Source organism: Xenopus laevis, chromosome 1L (genome assembly GCF_017654675.1).
Source record: "Xenopus laevis strain J_2021 chromosome 1L, Xenopus_laevis_v10.1, whole genome shotgun sequence".
Lineage (NCBI taxonomy): Eukaryota > Metazoa > Chordata > Amphibia > Anura > Pipidae > Xenopus > Xenopus laevis.
The window spans coordinates 93,173,048-93,188,647 of NC_054371.1; positions in this window are offsets into that span (position 1 = coordinate 93,173,048).

Consider the following 15,600-nt stretch of genomic DNA (forward strand, 5'->3'; position numbering starts at 1 on the left):
CTAGAAGATGTATTAAAGCTCCCTCTATTAAAATCACCAGAAATCCTGTCTCCCTACATGCAGAATTTGTGCAAAAGGCAGTTAGTTTGTTAGATTTTGTTTGAACTGGAATCAGTTATTTGAGTGAGCTCTAATTCATCTGCTAGGAAAGGGAGCCCCCCTATAAGATATTTTACATAAGATTATAATACAACAAGATTATAAAATCAAAAAAATATGAGACAATATAAAAACAGATTCATATTACTAACAAACAAATGAACGTAAGTAAAAAAGAAGGTTCTGTACGTAGAATTAACTGTGCATAAACTGCCTATTTACTGAAAAAAAAATAGTTCCTTCCTTTTAAACTAAAACAGCTTAATGACAAGCAGATACATGCTTGAGTAATATACTCAGTAGTAGGACGATATTCAGGAATACTGTATATCTTTCTTAGCTATGCAGTAGCTTGTTATGTTAGGATATTAGTCAACTGGATCATGCAGGTTTATTAACCTAGTTCATTATGACAACTAACAGGATGCTGCCACTTTGCAGAATATTCTGTTTAAGTTGGGAAACTGGGCAGTGAACTGGAATATGAGGTTCAATGTTGATAAATTCAAGTTTATGCACTTTGGCAAAAATAATATCAATGAAAGTTATACAATAAATGGCAGTGTTTGGGAGTTTCCTTAAATGAGATGGATCTTGAGGTTTTTGTAGATAACAAGTTGTCTAATTCTGGGGCTACTAAAGCAAGTCTTGCATAAAAAAGGGCATTAACTGAAGGGATGAAAACATAATTATCCTCTTTATAGGTCCCTGGTAAGGCCTCATCTGGAGCATGCAGTGCAGTTTTGGACTCCAGCCCTTAAGACGGATATAAATGAGCTGGAGAGAGTGCAGAGACATGCAACTAAACTGGTTAGAGGGATGGAAGACTGGTTGGGGTTGTTTTCTCTGGAAAAAAGGTGCTTGCGAGGGGATATGATTACACTTTACAAGTACATTAGAGGACATTATAGACAAATAGCAGGGGACCTTTTTACCCATAAAGAGGATCACAGTACCAGAGGTGATCTTTTGAAGCAACGTAGGTGGTTCTTTACAGTGAGGTCAGTGAGGTTGTGGAATGTACTGCCGGGTGATGTTGTTATGGCTGATTCTGTTAATGCCTTTAAGAGTGGCTTGGATGATTTCTTGGATAGACATAATATCAAAGGCTATTGTGATATTAAATACTATAGTTAGTATAGATATGGGTATATATAATTTATGTGAAAGTAGGGAGGGGTGTGTGTATGGATGCTGGGTTTTCATTTGGAAGGGTTGAACTTTATGAACTTTACCTTTTTTCAACCCTATTTAACTATGTAACTAACTATGTAACACTGGTTTCCATGATTGATTCAATTTAAAGTGACCCTTTAACCTAGGATGGAGAATATAGGGAAACTCATGAGATATTGTTTGCTGCCACAATGAGGAAGCATAGAAATGTTATAAATGATATAGTATGCTGTATCCTTAAAGTTTGTTTTCATTCATACAAGGAGCTCTAGACTGTCCCAGACCATAATTGCTCTTCCAGCAAACTTTACTATTGGCATTACACATTCAGGCAAGTAGGCAGACAGTGTTCCCCTGTCATCTGCCAAACTCAGACTTTTCTGTCATACTGCCAGATGTGATTTTTAATATAGTTTATAATTCCATCACTACTTTCCATTTAACATTTTTAAAATATTAATGCGTTCAGCCAAACAGAAATTCCTCATTTGTTTAAAGAAAACAAAAATGGGATTTCACCAGTTGCCAGATGGTAAAGTCATTTAGTAATTAATTCAGTAGAAGAGGCAAGAGTAAGAAGCAAGATAACGCAACACCCTTATTCATTGTACGTTGCCATATTTCCCACTGTTTTAAAGATGCAATAATTTTTTCAGCATTGATGCTTTATCAATATACTGAGTAACTATAAATTAAGAAGCTTTTAGATTAATACCCTGTTTTCAGGTATTCATTGTAAAACACAATTATCAAATGAAGCTGCTAAACCTAGTAAGGGCTTAGATGTACCTATTCTGTAATTGAGCATACCCTTGCAAAGAGGTGTTCAAGAAAGAGAACTTGGATTAGTGTTAACAAATTGCCTAAAATGTCAAGGACATGTCCACTTAGAAGGGCTCTATCAATTGAGTTATAATTTATTAGAAGTGTCTCTGAATTTATAAATGATCTGGTAACCCTAACCTTTATTGTATTGTACTGTAGGTAATTCCTATACCATAAAATGTTTCATTAGGCTTAACTCTATGGGGGCAGATTTGATCATATATTGACATTTTTTCTGAGCTATATAATGATGTTACCTTTCTACAAAATTGAATCCCCCCAATAACTTGCATTGCATTCATTTTTATGATGCTTATTACAGTTGGTAGATTAATGAAACATAAGGGAGTCAGAGCTCAATATACTGTAATGGTGGTTGACTCCTCAAAGCAGTCAGACCCATTGTGAGACTGTGCTAAAATGCAGACTACTGAAAAACTTTTTACAATTCCCGAGTTCTTATTTTAGAAATCTGCCCTATACTTTCCAACACAAACTTCTGAGGGTTAATTTGCACATGTTGGGTTAAAAAAACTGGTTTCCAGCTGGTAGGTTTTGTAGGAGAGTATGCCTAGAAGGTTTGAGGAGAATTTAAACTAGACATGCGGGTGGAGGGAGCAGTGAGTGTCTGTGAATAGTAGATTAAAAAAGAATTTGGGCATAGTAAGGTAAAATTGGTTTGACAGTTTGTATTTGTAATAGCAAGGCCTGTTTCTTTGTATTTACACTATTATATGTTAGTAAAAAAATTAATTGTAGATTTATGAATGCAAGAAGCCTGGTAAAATGAGAGAGCTGAAACTAATTGCACCAGATGAGAAATAGGATGTAATTGTTATTGCTGAAAAATCTAAGAAATTGAAGAATACAGTGTGTTATTCAATGCTAATTTTATTAATAAAATTATCAAATTTAAATAACTGCCTAAAATACCTATATTAACAACTGATAAAATTGTCTGTATTTTGAAATGTTTTCAAGTGTTACATGTAGCCCTGTAAAAGAGAAGATTGTGTCATACTTACTGTGAAATTCTTTTCAAGGATGAATTCCATGTTAGTATTAACTGGTTTAGCCCCTCCCCTGCTCCCATCAGAATTAGTCTCCCCAACTCTTTAAAGGGGAAGGAAACCTAGTTGGCGCAAAAACCCTCCCCCCTCCCGTGTGTTGCCCACCCTCCCTCCTCCCCCCTGGCCTACCCGTCCCGCTGGGCAAATGCCCCTAACTTGTTACTCACCCTTCTGCGCAGGTCCAGTCCAGGGAGTTCACAGACGACATCTTCTTCCACATGATCTTCTTCCTGCTTTGAACGGCGTTTTGGCGCATGCGCAGTAGTAGCATTTCGCCGGTACCGATCTACAGCGCATGCGCCAAAAGTCACGAAGTACTTTTGGCGTATTTCCTACATACTTTTAGGTATCAAGAAAACCATATATTTTCGGAAAGTACACATTCCCACGAATCCAAATTGGGTATGCATGTCTTTGTAATCCAAAGTACCAAGCCGCAAATCATTCCTAAATTTGGTGGTTTTGGTGACATTTCCAAAAATCACCTCAAATAAATTTTTCATTAATGACTATGGGGAGGGTATTATAATGTGTCAGTGTTTGCAGATGACACTAAACTATTAAGCCCAAGTAATGTCATCCAGGATGCGGCATCCTTACAAAAGGATCTTGAGAAAATGGCAATCTGGGCAGCTAAGTGGCAGATGAGATTCAATGTTGATAAATGTAAAGTCATGCACCTGGGATGTAAAAATATCCAAACCACATATACCCTTAATGGGACTGCGCTAGGCAAATCCATAATGGAAAAGGACCTTGGAGTCCTTGTAGATGATAAACTTGGCTGTAGCAAGCAATGCCAGTCAGCAGCATCAAGGGCAAATACGGTCTTGCTCTTGAGCTGTATTAAAAGGGGTCATAGATTCACGGGAGGAGGGGGTTATTCTTTCACTGTACAGAGCACTGGTAAGGCCCCATCTAGAATATGCCATACAGTTTTCGTCTCCAGGGCTCAAACAAGACATTATTGAATCAGAGAGGGTGCAGAGAAGGGCAACTAAGCTGATAAAAGGTATGGAAGATCTTAGCTATGAGGAAAGACTGGCAAAGTTGGGGTTGTTCATACTGGAAAAGAGGCACTTAAGGGTTTATATGATATATGATTATATAAATATATAAGGGGATCATTTAATTAGGGATGCACCAAATCCAGGATTCGGTTTGAGATTTGGCCAGGATTAGGCCTTTTTCAGCAGGATTTAGATTCAGCGGAATCCTTGTGCCTGACTGAACCGAATCAGAATCCTAATTTGTATATGCAAATTAGGGTCGGGAAGGGAAATCACTTAACATTTTGTCACAAAACAAGGAAGTAAAAAAAATTCTCACTTTTTCCTTTCCCACCCTTAATTTGCATATGCAAATTAGGATTCAGATTTGGTTGGGCTGAATCTTCCACAAAGGATTCTGGGATTTGGCCATATCCCAAATAGTGGATTTGATGCATCCCTACATATAATAACCTCTCTAATGTTTTATTTACCAGTAGGTTCTTCCTTGACACAAGGTCACCCATTCCGATTAGAAGAAAGGAGGATCCGTCTAAATATTAGGAAGGGGTTTTTTTTACAGTGAGAGCTGTGAAGATGTGGAATTTTCTTCCTGAATTAGTTGTGCTGGCTGATACATTAGTTAGCTTGAAAGGAAGTGTTCAGTATAAAAATACTGGGTAAATAGATAGGCTGGGCAAAATAAAAAAATGTTTCCAGTATAGTTAGTTCTGCAAAAATTTAATCTATAAAGGCTGGAGTGACTGGATGTTTAACTTTGCAGCTCTCTATGTGTCCACTGATTAGTTACCAGGCAGTAACCAATCAGTGACTTAAGAGGGGGGGTCATATGGGTCATAACTGTTTGCTTTTGAATCTGACCTGCATGCTAAGGTACAATTGCAAACTCACTGAACAGTTATGTCCCATGTGCCCCCTTCAAGTAGCTGACTATCTCAGAGTTAGAGTGCTGAAAAGCAGAAAGTTGTGTTATGTTTTGTTATGTTAGACATCTGCTCACTCCAGCCTTTATATATTACTTTTTTGGCTAACTAACTATATTAGAAACATTTTTTATTTAGCACAGTCTATCTATTTATATTGTTTTTATTTTTACACTGAACTGCTTCTTTAAGGGGAGATATGATAACTATCCATAAATATATAATGACTTCATATAATATGCTCCCTGCTACTTCCAGAGAAGAAAGAAGGTTCAAACCTCAAAAGGGTTTTTATAGTAAGAGCCATGAAGTTTTTGAGTTCTCTCCCTTTAGTGATTGTACTGGCAGTTACACTAGATATCTTTAAGGAGGGCTGGATGCCTTTTTAGCAAGTAAAAAATACAGGATGCTGAAATGAATTCTTAGAACAAAAGTTAATCAAGGGACTGGTCTGACCAGTATCTTGAAGTCAGTTAAGAATTGCCCTAATGAGGCTAATTGGAGAGGTTACAGATGGAGTTTTTTTAACCTTCCTCCGAATCAACTAGCAGCTAGGCAGGTTTCATTTAAATTAAAAGGTATAAAGGGAATGTCAACCCAAAAATTGTGTTTTGCCTCATAAAAGAAAATGTTTTTAAGCAACTTTGCAATATATATTCATTACAAATAGTTTGTAGTTTTTAAGTTACATGTATTTAAGTATTTCTATTGAAAACAGTGTCTGTCTGTCACTATATGTTCTCTGCCCTGGTGGCTCAGATTGTTGAAACAATGTAAAACAAGCCAGCTGATACAGCTGTATGTTTATGGTGAGGAACTCAGATTTTATTTAAAAAGTAACAACCATGAGCTAAACAAATGCTGCTTTCAATAGCAAATAACTTTAAAAGCACTGCATTTTTATATAAATGCATATTGGAATGTTGCTTAGAATTATGTTTTCTTTTATTAGGCACAGTTTTATTTTGGGGTTGACTTGCCCTTGGATGGACAAGGAACTTGGCTTTTTTCAACCTAAATTTCCATCTTTATATGTATTGTTTATTATTAGTGGTACAGTTGTTAGAGCTGGTACAGTTATTATAACATGGCAAGTAAGATTGACCTGCTTCATACTTGCTCTCAGCTTAGACAGGAAGAAGAAACAGGATAATGAATCACAAAGAAAAGTTGAGTCACAGAAAATAGTCTTTGTCTTAAGAACTATTACTTTCTAAAGATATATCTTAGTAATACATTTACCACACACCCTATATAGATTGTGGTTTGAAGTAATTATTCCAGCTTTCCCATGTTTTCCTGTATTTACTAAAGGAACATTGTTGCATTGCTCTAATTTACTCATATTTTTTCATTTCTTCCATGGAGGCTTTCCATTCAGTCATAGTAGCCTTCACCCATCACCACTGTTTATAAGTCCTTTAATCTTAGACATGCCAACAGCTCTTAAAAATTAACATGAATTTGTACCTGAAAGAAAGGAACTGCAAAGAAGAGCTAACAAGGTCGCACAGCCTTGTTAATAAATATAATTAGATTGTGTGTGTAACTTGGAAACCATGAAAGGAATGATTAATGCCTTAAAGGGGACATAAAGCATAACTTTTCACAATGCATCAAACCATTTCAAATAATGTAAAATAGAAGAAATCGTTTTTATTTTAATACCTTTTGCATCAAAAAACGTCTGTATTTGCTTGAAAACTGTTCTCAGCCCTCCCCCCTTTGCAACTTCCTGTCTCCGACTCTTCAGTATCTGAGCTGCAGCCGACGGCTCTTTCTGTATAAGCTATAGAGCAGCAGCCAATGAGGGAGGAGTGGGCGTGTCTGTGATGTCACTCTCAGTCCTTCCCTGCAGACATCTGTTAACCCTTACTGCTGGTTTTCCCTTCCCTGAACTGCTCCTTTCTCTCCCTCTCTGCCCTATTTATTTAACCCCCTCTCTGCCCTGTTTGTTTTCCTCCCCCTCCCTTCACTGCTTGTTCCTTTCACTTGCCCTGCAATAATTGTGGAAAAGAAAGAAAAGCAAACTGCTGTATAAATAATACATAATCTGCTGCTAAATGTATTTTATTATTTTCTGGGGGCAATGTGTATGAGCAGTTAGTGTAAGTACCATAGTCATTTTCTACCCAGTATTATGTTGTATACAAACAGCAATCAACATCTTTTTGGGTTTTCCTTAGTAACTCCCTGCATCTGTTATTATATGTTGTACAATTCCATCAGCTGTATTTATTCCCTTGCAACTCCCTGCACCTAATTATCAATTGTTCCATAAAAGCTGCATTTCCCCTTGCAACTCCCTGCACCTGGTCATAAATTGTTCCAGGACAGCTGCATTTACTCCCTTGCAACTCCCTGCACCTGATCATATATCAATATGAAGGAAAACAAACCTACAGCTGCTGTTCTGCAATATCATAGCAGTAAATACTAATGTACACTGTTTGTATAAGTGTATAATTTAATAGAGGCAGAGATTTTTACAGTGTATAACAATATATAATGGACTATAGATTATGTCCAGGTACATGTGTGACTGATGCCTACAATACTGTTGTACTTTAAATAAAATAAAATACTATTACAGTTTGAATTAACCTTCACATCTATTGATTTATGTTGAGCATTTCAGGGATGTTGTTATAAGTGAATGATCAGGCAGCAACATAAGACAGTTATGAGCAGGCTGGAAACACAGGACAGAAGGTGGGAGGGGTTTGGCTGCTACAGCTCAGGAGTTCAGCCTGTCAGTCAGTGCTGTGACCACTTCCTGTGAGAGAATTAACAGACACTCCCACTCTTCATTTCAGCCTAGACACTGAGCAGAGAGGTTCTCTCTGCAGCTCTGATATAATGACAGTTCTAGGAGGTAAAATGCTTTCAAAACATTTTTCTTTCTGCATCATTACATGTTTTGAGGAAGGATGTGTAATATATCTGAATATGAAGGTTATATGAAATGTCCCCTTTAAATTTTTTTTTTGATGAGTGCAAATAAATAGGGATGTAGCGAACTGCCGAGTATGTGTTCGCGAACGCCGTTCGCGAACACCGGCAAAAAATGCGAACAGTTCGCGAACAGTTCGCGAACTTCGAACATCCGACAATCGTTCGATCGAATGATTTCATTCAATCCAATGGCTTCGATCGTTCGATTCGAACGAAAATCGTTTGATTTTAGCGATCGAATGGTCGAACGATTTTGACGCGAACGCCTATTGGCGAACGTCGCGCGACGTTCGCGAACTTGCGGCGGACGCGAACAGTCGAAGTTCGCGCGAACTAGTTCGCCGGCGAACAGTTCGCTACATCCCTACAAATAAATTCATTCAAAATAAATTCATTGTGTCCACACTTCGATGTGTTGTCATTATTATATCTTGATAAACAATTAAGAGTTAAGTAAAGTACAATAGTATAAGGAGTGCTAATTACGTAAGCAGCAGTTCGCATTCCACTAGTCTGTAGAAGAAGGAATCACTCAATAATCACTCGAGGAAAGACTGGTTAAATTGGGGATGTTCACGCTGGAGAAGTCGCGCTTAAGGAGTGATGTGATAATGTATAAATATATAAGGGGATCATATAATAATCTCTCTGTTTTATTTACCAGTAGGTCTTTCCAGCTGACACGAGGTCACCCATTCCGATTAGAAGAAAAGAGGATCCACCTAAATATTCGGAAGGAGTTTTTTACAGTGAGAGCTGTGAAGATGTGGAATTCTCTCCCTGATTCAGTTGTAAATTAGATAGATTTAAGAAGGGGTTGGATGGCTTTTTAGCAAGTGAGGGAATTCAGGGTTATGGGAGATAGCTCATAGTACAAGCACAGGTTGATCCAGGGACTAGTCCAATTGCCATTTTGGAGGAAGGATTTTTTTTCCCCCTCTGAGGCAAATTGTTGAGGCTTCAGATGGGTTTTTTGCCTTCCTCTGGATCAACTGGCAGTTGAAAAAAAAGGTTGAACTTAATGGACGTGTGTCTTTTTTCAACCTTACGTACTATGTTAATAAAACATAACATTGAATAGTTCATTTAAAATCAAAAGAGGGAATTAATAAAATATAAAAACGCTTAAAATTATGATGTATCCCGATATGGTTTCACAGTTGTAAGGATTGCAGTATATGAGTGATGAGAATACTGGTCCCACCTAGATCTTTACATCAGCCTATATGCCCTCTAATAGTAGTATGAGTTAGGGTGGGGAGCAGGAGGTTGTCTATAGTAAAAGAAATTAGGTGGCTCCCATTGTGGGGAAAAACAATGGACAAACCAACACCTTGTATGCTGGGCCTTGAAGTATCACACAAGTGTTAATTCCAAAATGGTGTGCAAGGAGAGTAAACTTATACAGACATATATGTTTCCAATACAGTGTGCATAGAGTAACTGGTGCTTTGTCCTCTCAGAGGAGTAAGTAAGTGTGGCCCTATTCCATATCGCTAGTGCAAATGCAACACTGAAAATTGGAACCGGGCAAAGCCCAAAATTAAGTCTCTGCAGGTGCTGGTAACAACATCACCGGTCTGTCCAACGCTACCTCCATTATTAGAAGGAAACTGCTGCCACCATTCATCTCACCCTCCAGAGTGCCTCCTCCCCTTAGAACGCTCGATAGAGCAAACCCCTGAAGTACATTTCGCCTGCATAGGTTTTCTCAAAGGCAAAATGGCGCCCAAGTCTCGCAATGTTTACATTCTCACGGTTGCGCCCATTGGTTGTCAGTAGTCATGTGATCATTAAGTAATTCTCCGGTTTCTTCAGGGTCCTAGTGCCGAATTCTGCTGTAGTTTAAATGGTAAGGAATGCAATAACTGCAATTCCACTGTGCATCCACTGGATCAGAGAATCATGCACGAAAAAACAATAATATTACAAATCCAAAATTATACATTTTATTACATTTGTTTGTGTGTTTATTTAATAACAATTTGCAGTACCATAATACTGAACTGGTCGATGTGTTATTATGTATTTAGCATATAGAGAGTTGTTTTAATTCATACAGATGGGGGGGATAACTTGTCAAATTCTAGGATTATATCTAAGCAGATGTATTATGATTTTAGATCAAATATCATTGACCAATGAAAGTGTGTAGTGACAGGCTTTCATTCAATCCACAAGGGATCAAGGTGTTAAGTTTATCTATCCATCTGCACTCATTAGATAATAGTTTCCTATCCAAATCACCCTTTCTGATGCCCAAAGATACTTTTTCTAGTCCCTCCAATTTTCCATTATGATGTTAATAGAAGTGTTTTCCAAGTGGGCTAACTTTTTTAATTTTTATTGGTTTCCATTTCTGTCCCGTTCAGGTTTTGTGTCCGCATTTTGTTCATCACAGTATAGGTGGATTTTATACTTGACAGATGTTCCGAAATTCGTTTCTTCAGAGCTCTCTTGGTTTTGCCTATGTAGCGTAATTTGCAAGGACATGTGATCATATAGATCACCCCTGCTGTGTTGCAATTGATCCAATGTCTAAGATGGTATACTTTTCCATACCTATCTACAATTTTTTTAGTGTTTACAACAAAGGGACAGATGTTACATGTTCCATAGGGAAAAGTACCCTGATTATGGTCCCTTGTTTGTAACTTGGTTTTACTGTTACAGAAATGACTGCATACCAGTTTGTCTTGTAAATTAGAGGCTCGCCTCAAAGTGATCTGTGGAAACTCTTTAATATGGTTGGAAAGCCCTGTATCAGTATGTAAAATCGGCCAGGGTTTTTTTTTAAAATTGTTTTAATAGCATAACTGGAAAACATTGAACAAGTAACAGTTTCCTGTGTCCAACAGTTTGCAAGCTTTGTAGTTTAGCAAATGCTATTTAAATATAGCCAGGGTGTGTACTTGCAGTTCTTAGCTACAATTCTATCTTGTGCTTTAAACTGATGTTAACCCTTTAGTTTCTGGCTGCAGGGCATTGGTTTTATATGAACATAATTTATAGGGATTACAATTGACTCCTTTATTAAACCTGGCTTAGGTTTTGTTCCTTTATTCAGACAATTTTACCCGGTGATTCGTTCTCCTTATGAATTCATCACTCTATAAAAATACATTGCATAAAACAGCTTATATGTAAAGCCTTGCTTCATGTAAATAAACAATTTTCATAATAAAATACTTTTTTAGTAGTATGTGCAATTGGGTATTCCTAGATAGAAAATTGTCATGTTAAGAACTAAGGCTATGGACACATAGGCTGTTGTCAGCGGCTGACCAACGGCTGTTGTCAGCCAGAGTAATTTTGTAGGCTGAGAGAAGCAGATCTGCTCAGTGCCCCTGCTCCATTGATTTGAATCTGATCAGCTAGTGTGCAGTCACACACAGGCTGAGGTCAGCCGAATTAAGCAGGCTGAAAACAGCCGCTGACAACAGCCTGCGTGCCCATAGTCTAAGGGCTGCCCCCTGGGATCCTTCGATTCATGGTGCACACAAACCAAAAAAAAACCTATATGTTAGGTCACACAAGCTAATTAACTAACAAAGTTCTGTCTATTGCTTCCACACTTCTTCTTGTTATAGTTATAGCTGCATTTTTTTTTCTGGTCAGGTGATTTCTGAGGCAGCACACAGGCCATCACAAGGGGCTCAAGGGAAAATATATAAAAGGGCAATAATTACTGATAGATATATATTCCAGATGGGTAAGAGTATTATAGCACTTAATATGATATAAACTATCTGTTGATTAAGTATTCATTTTGTGGGTACAGTTTTCCTCTAACCAAAATGTCAAAAAAATGGTTACTACAAATAGAAGCTGTTATATTTTCCATAAGACAGATATCTTATGGAATAGATATCTTTACTGTTTTTTACAGTGCTGGAACTGGGGAGTGTACAGGGATGCCATCCCTCCACTTCTTAAATCCCCTTGGGGGATGCAAGAATTTTAAATACCGTAAATTGTTTATTGTAGTAACAGAGGTTTATTTTGCTCTTCTCCACTTCTGCAGGTGAATAAAATGGAGAGGTTGAAAAGCACTAGTTAAAAGATTATATATAATAGCAAAGCTTGCTGGAAGAGAATTAGAGTAGAGATTTGGAAGTGTTATATAGATGAAGAACGTAGAGGCATCGGAGAGGGTTATAGAGAATAGGAGAAAAGAAGAAAATAGAGGAAACAAAAAAAGAAAATGATGGTAGAGAAGAGTAGCAGATTGAGGAATGTTGAGAGAATGATATATATGAAATAATGTGAGGTAATATGGAATATGCAATACACAGGCAGGGTGCTGTATTTTTTGCTTTAAAGTAGGTAAAACCAGAAAGTGTTGGTGGGTTAGGCTTATCATACCAGTGATTGTGGCATATAATTGTGTGAGGGGTTTATTTTTAACACACCAAGGTACATGTGGCACACATAGTATCCCTTCACTTTTTTCACCCCAATTCAAACACTGGCTGTATGCCATCTTTCTACTTATAGGGTTTGTGCCTATTCAGTGTATTGAAATTAAAGATTTGGCTGCAAGTAGCATTTGGACTACTATCTTACTGTTTGTGTTATCAAATGTTTTTATTTCATGAAACTGCACAGGGCAAGAAAAGGACATATGAGAGAGATTGCCTAACACCTCCAGCATACATAAAGCACACATCTGTCAATAAAAGACCCATATTTTTGTTACATTACATGTATTCAATAGAGGAGTCAGAGTTCCCAGGTTTACTTCGTAGCTGCACTGGTGACTCAGTTCAATTTAATGACTCAGGATATGTTTCATAAAGCTTAATAAAAATTTATGTAAACAAGGCTCCAGGGCCTAATTGCATACACCTGGGTTCTAAGAGTGCTTAGTTTAGTTTTAGACCAGCCCCTATTTCTGATTTTCTCCGATTCGCTTTCATCTGGTATGGTATCTATGGATCTGTGGTGGGCAAATTATTTGAAGGCTTTAGTTTTAGACCAGCCCCTATTTCTGATTTTCTCCGATTCGCTTTCATCTGGTATGGTACCTATGGATCTGTGGTGGGCAAATTATTTGATCACATTCAAAATTTTGTCCTAGTGAATGGCATTATGAGAAGCAATCAGCATGGCTTTATGAAGGATAGGTTATGTCAGAAAAATTTGTTTGCTTTTTATAATGAGGTAAGTAGTATGCAGGACAGTGGGGGTGGGGCAGTAGATGTGATCTATTTGGATTTTGCCAAAGCATTTGATAGCGTGCTCCACAAATGACTGCTTTCTAAACTAAGGTCTGTTGGGCTTAATGAAGTTGTTTGCACATGGATAGGAAACTCGCTACAGGATAGGGTACAGGGGTGGTTGCTAATGGTACATTCTCTGCTTGGAGTAAGGTTCTTAGTGGGGTCCCTCAGGGCTCGGTATTGGGTCCACTTTTATTTTAACTTATTCATTAATGACTTAGGGGAGGGTATTCTAAGTAATGTATCAGTGTTTGCAGATTGCACAAAACTATCCAGCCCAATTAATTCCATCCAGGATGCGGCATCCTTGCAACAGGATCTTGACAAACTAGCAATCTGGGTAGCTAAGTGGCAAATGAGATTCAATGTTGATAAATGTAAGGTCATGTATCTGGGATGTAAAAATATCCAAGCCACTTGTACCCTTAATGGAACTGCAAATCTAGGCAAATCCATTATGGAAAAGGACATTGGAGTCCTTGTAGATAATAAACTTGGCTGTAGCAAGCATTGCCAGTCAGCAGCATCAAAGACAAATTAGGGCTTGAGCTGTATTAAAAGGGGCATAGATTCACGGGAGGAGGGGGTCATTCTTACAATTTATAGAGCACTGGTAAGGCCCCATCTAGAATATGCTGTACAGTTTTGGTCTCCAGTGCTCAAACAGGACATTATTTAATTAGAGAGAGTACAGAGAAGGGCAACTAAGCTGGTAAAAGGTATGGGAAATCTTAGCTATGAGGAAAGACTGGCCAAAGTTCACGCTGGACAAGAGGCACTTAAAAGGTAATATGATATGACTATGTATAAATATATATAAGGGGATCATATAATAATCTCTCTAATACTTTATTTCCCTTTAGGTCTTTTCAGCTGACTAGAGGAAAGAGGTTCCGCCTAAATATCCGGAAGGGGTTTTTTACAGTGAGAGCTGTGAACATGTGGAATTCTCTCCCTGAATCAGTCATACCGACTGATACATAAGATAGCTATAAAAAGGGATTGGATGGCTTTTTAGCAAGTGAGGGTATACTATAGCTCATAGCTCATAGTACAAGTAGCTCATAGCTCATAGTACAAGTTGATCCAGGGACTAGTCTGAGGCTTCAGATGGGGTTTTTGCCTTCCTCTGGATCAACTAGAAGTTAGGTAGGTTACAATAGAGTTCAAAGGTTGAAATTGACGGACGTGTGTCTTTTTTCAACATAACTTACTATGTCACTATGTCATTCTATACTATTTCAAAAGTAGTTCATATGAATACTTTTGATATTTATTACTTGTTAAACATTTAATTTAGAAATGCTCAATCCTATGAGCTTGAGCATTCGGCTACCAAAGTATTAGAATGAAGAAAACCATGCAAAGAGTTTAGGTGCTCTCACATTTTTAGTAGCCGAATGCTACTTGTTGTGAGACTTGCCTCAGACGGCAGTGCAAAAATGCAGCTCCTGGTACTTTACAAGCAGAATTTCCATTTTTCAAACCGGAAATTCAGCTTTTCTAGCGCATAAAGCACAATTATGTTTTCTGCGCTAGCATCCTGGCCCTCTTGGCGACCCTCGTGGACTCCCCCCAGACCCCCTCCGCTGCAAAAAGCTGAGCACATGGGGGAGGGGGGCGGCAGCAACAGCAAGATGCCTCAGGTGGCAGAGGGGCCAGGATCGCCCCTGATGACAACTGATATCCTCAATTCAGGACCAACTTAAGTTTTTGTTTTACTGAGTTCACACATATTTTAGCAAACTGCTAAATATTATACTGTAATACATATTATTTTTCCAGGTAAGTGTACCTAAGGTTGCTACCAACTAACAATTTTCCCTTCATTAAATATAAGAATAGCTGAATTAAACTTCCACAATACCATAAATTTTGCTACATTTTTACAAACCAGGCCAGTACTTGTTGCTTGTTGCTTGATGTCAATATTATTAATGGAGAAAAGCCATAAAAATATAGGTATTCTCGTATTTTTTCCAGAAAAGGTGGGAACCCTACTTACATTATTTTTAAGAATGTTTTATTTTGCGGTACAAAAAACGCACTACAACTTAATTGATTAACTTGTATTTATTCTAATGTAAATGTCATAACATAGTTGTATATACTGTACTTGCAAATAAATCTAATGTCTACTAGTAGTGACACTGATTATTTGTAGAGAGATATAAAATTCAATGTGGAATAATTCGTTTTATGGATCAAATTGGAGAATCCAGAAAACTGAGAGCAGTTTGATCTATAATTCCATTCATCAAAAATCCAAAAGCATTGTTAGCACTCCTAAAAAAAACTAATGTTGTTTGATGAACTGGCC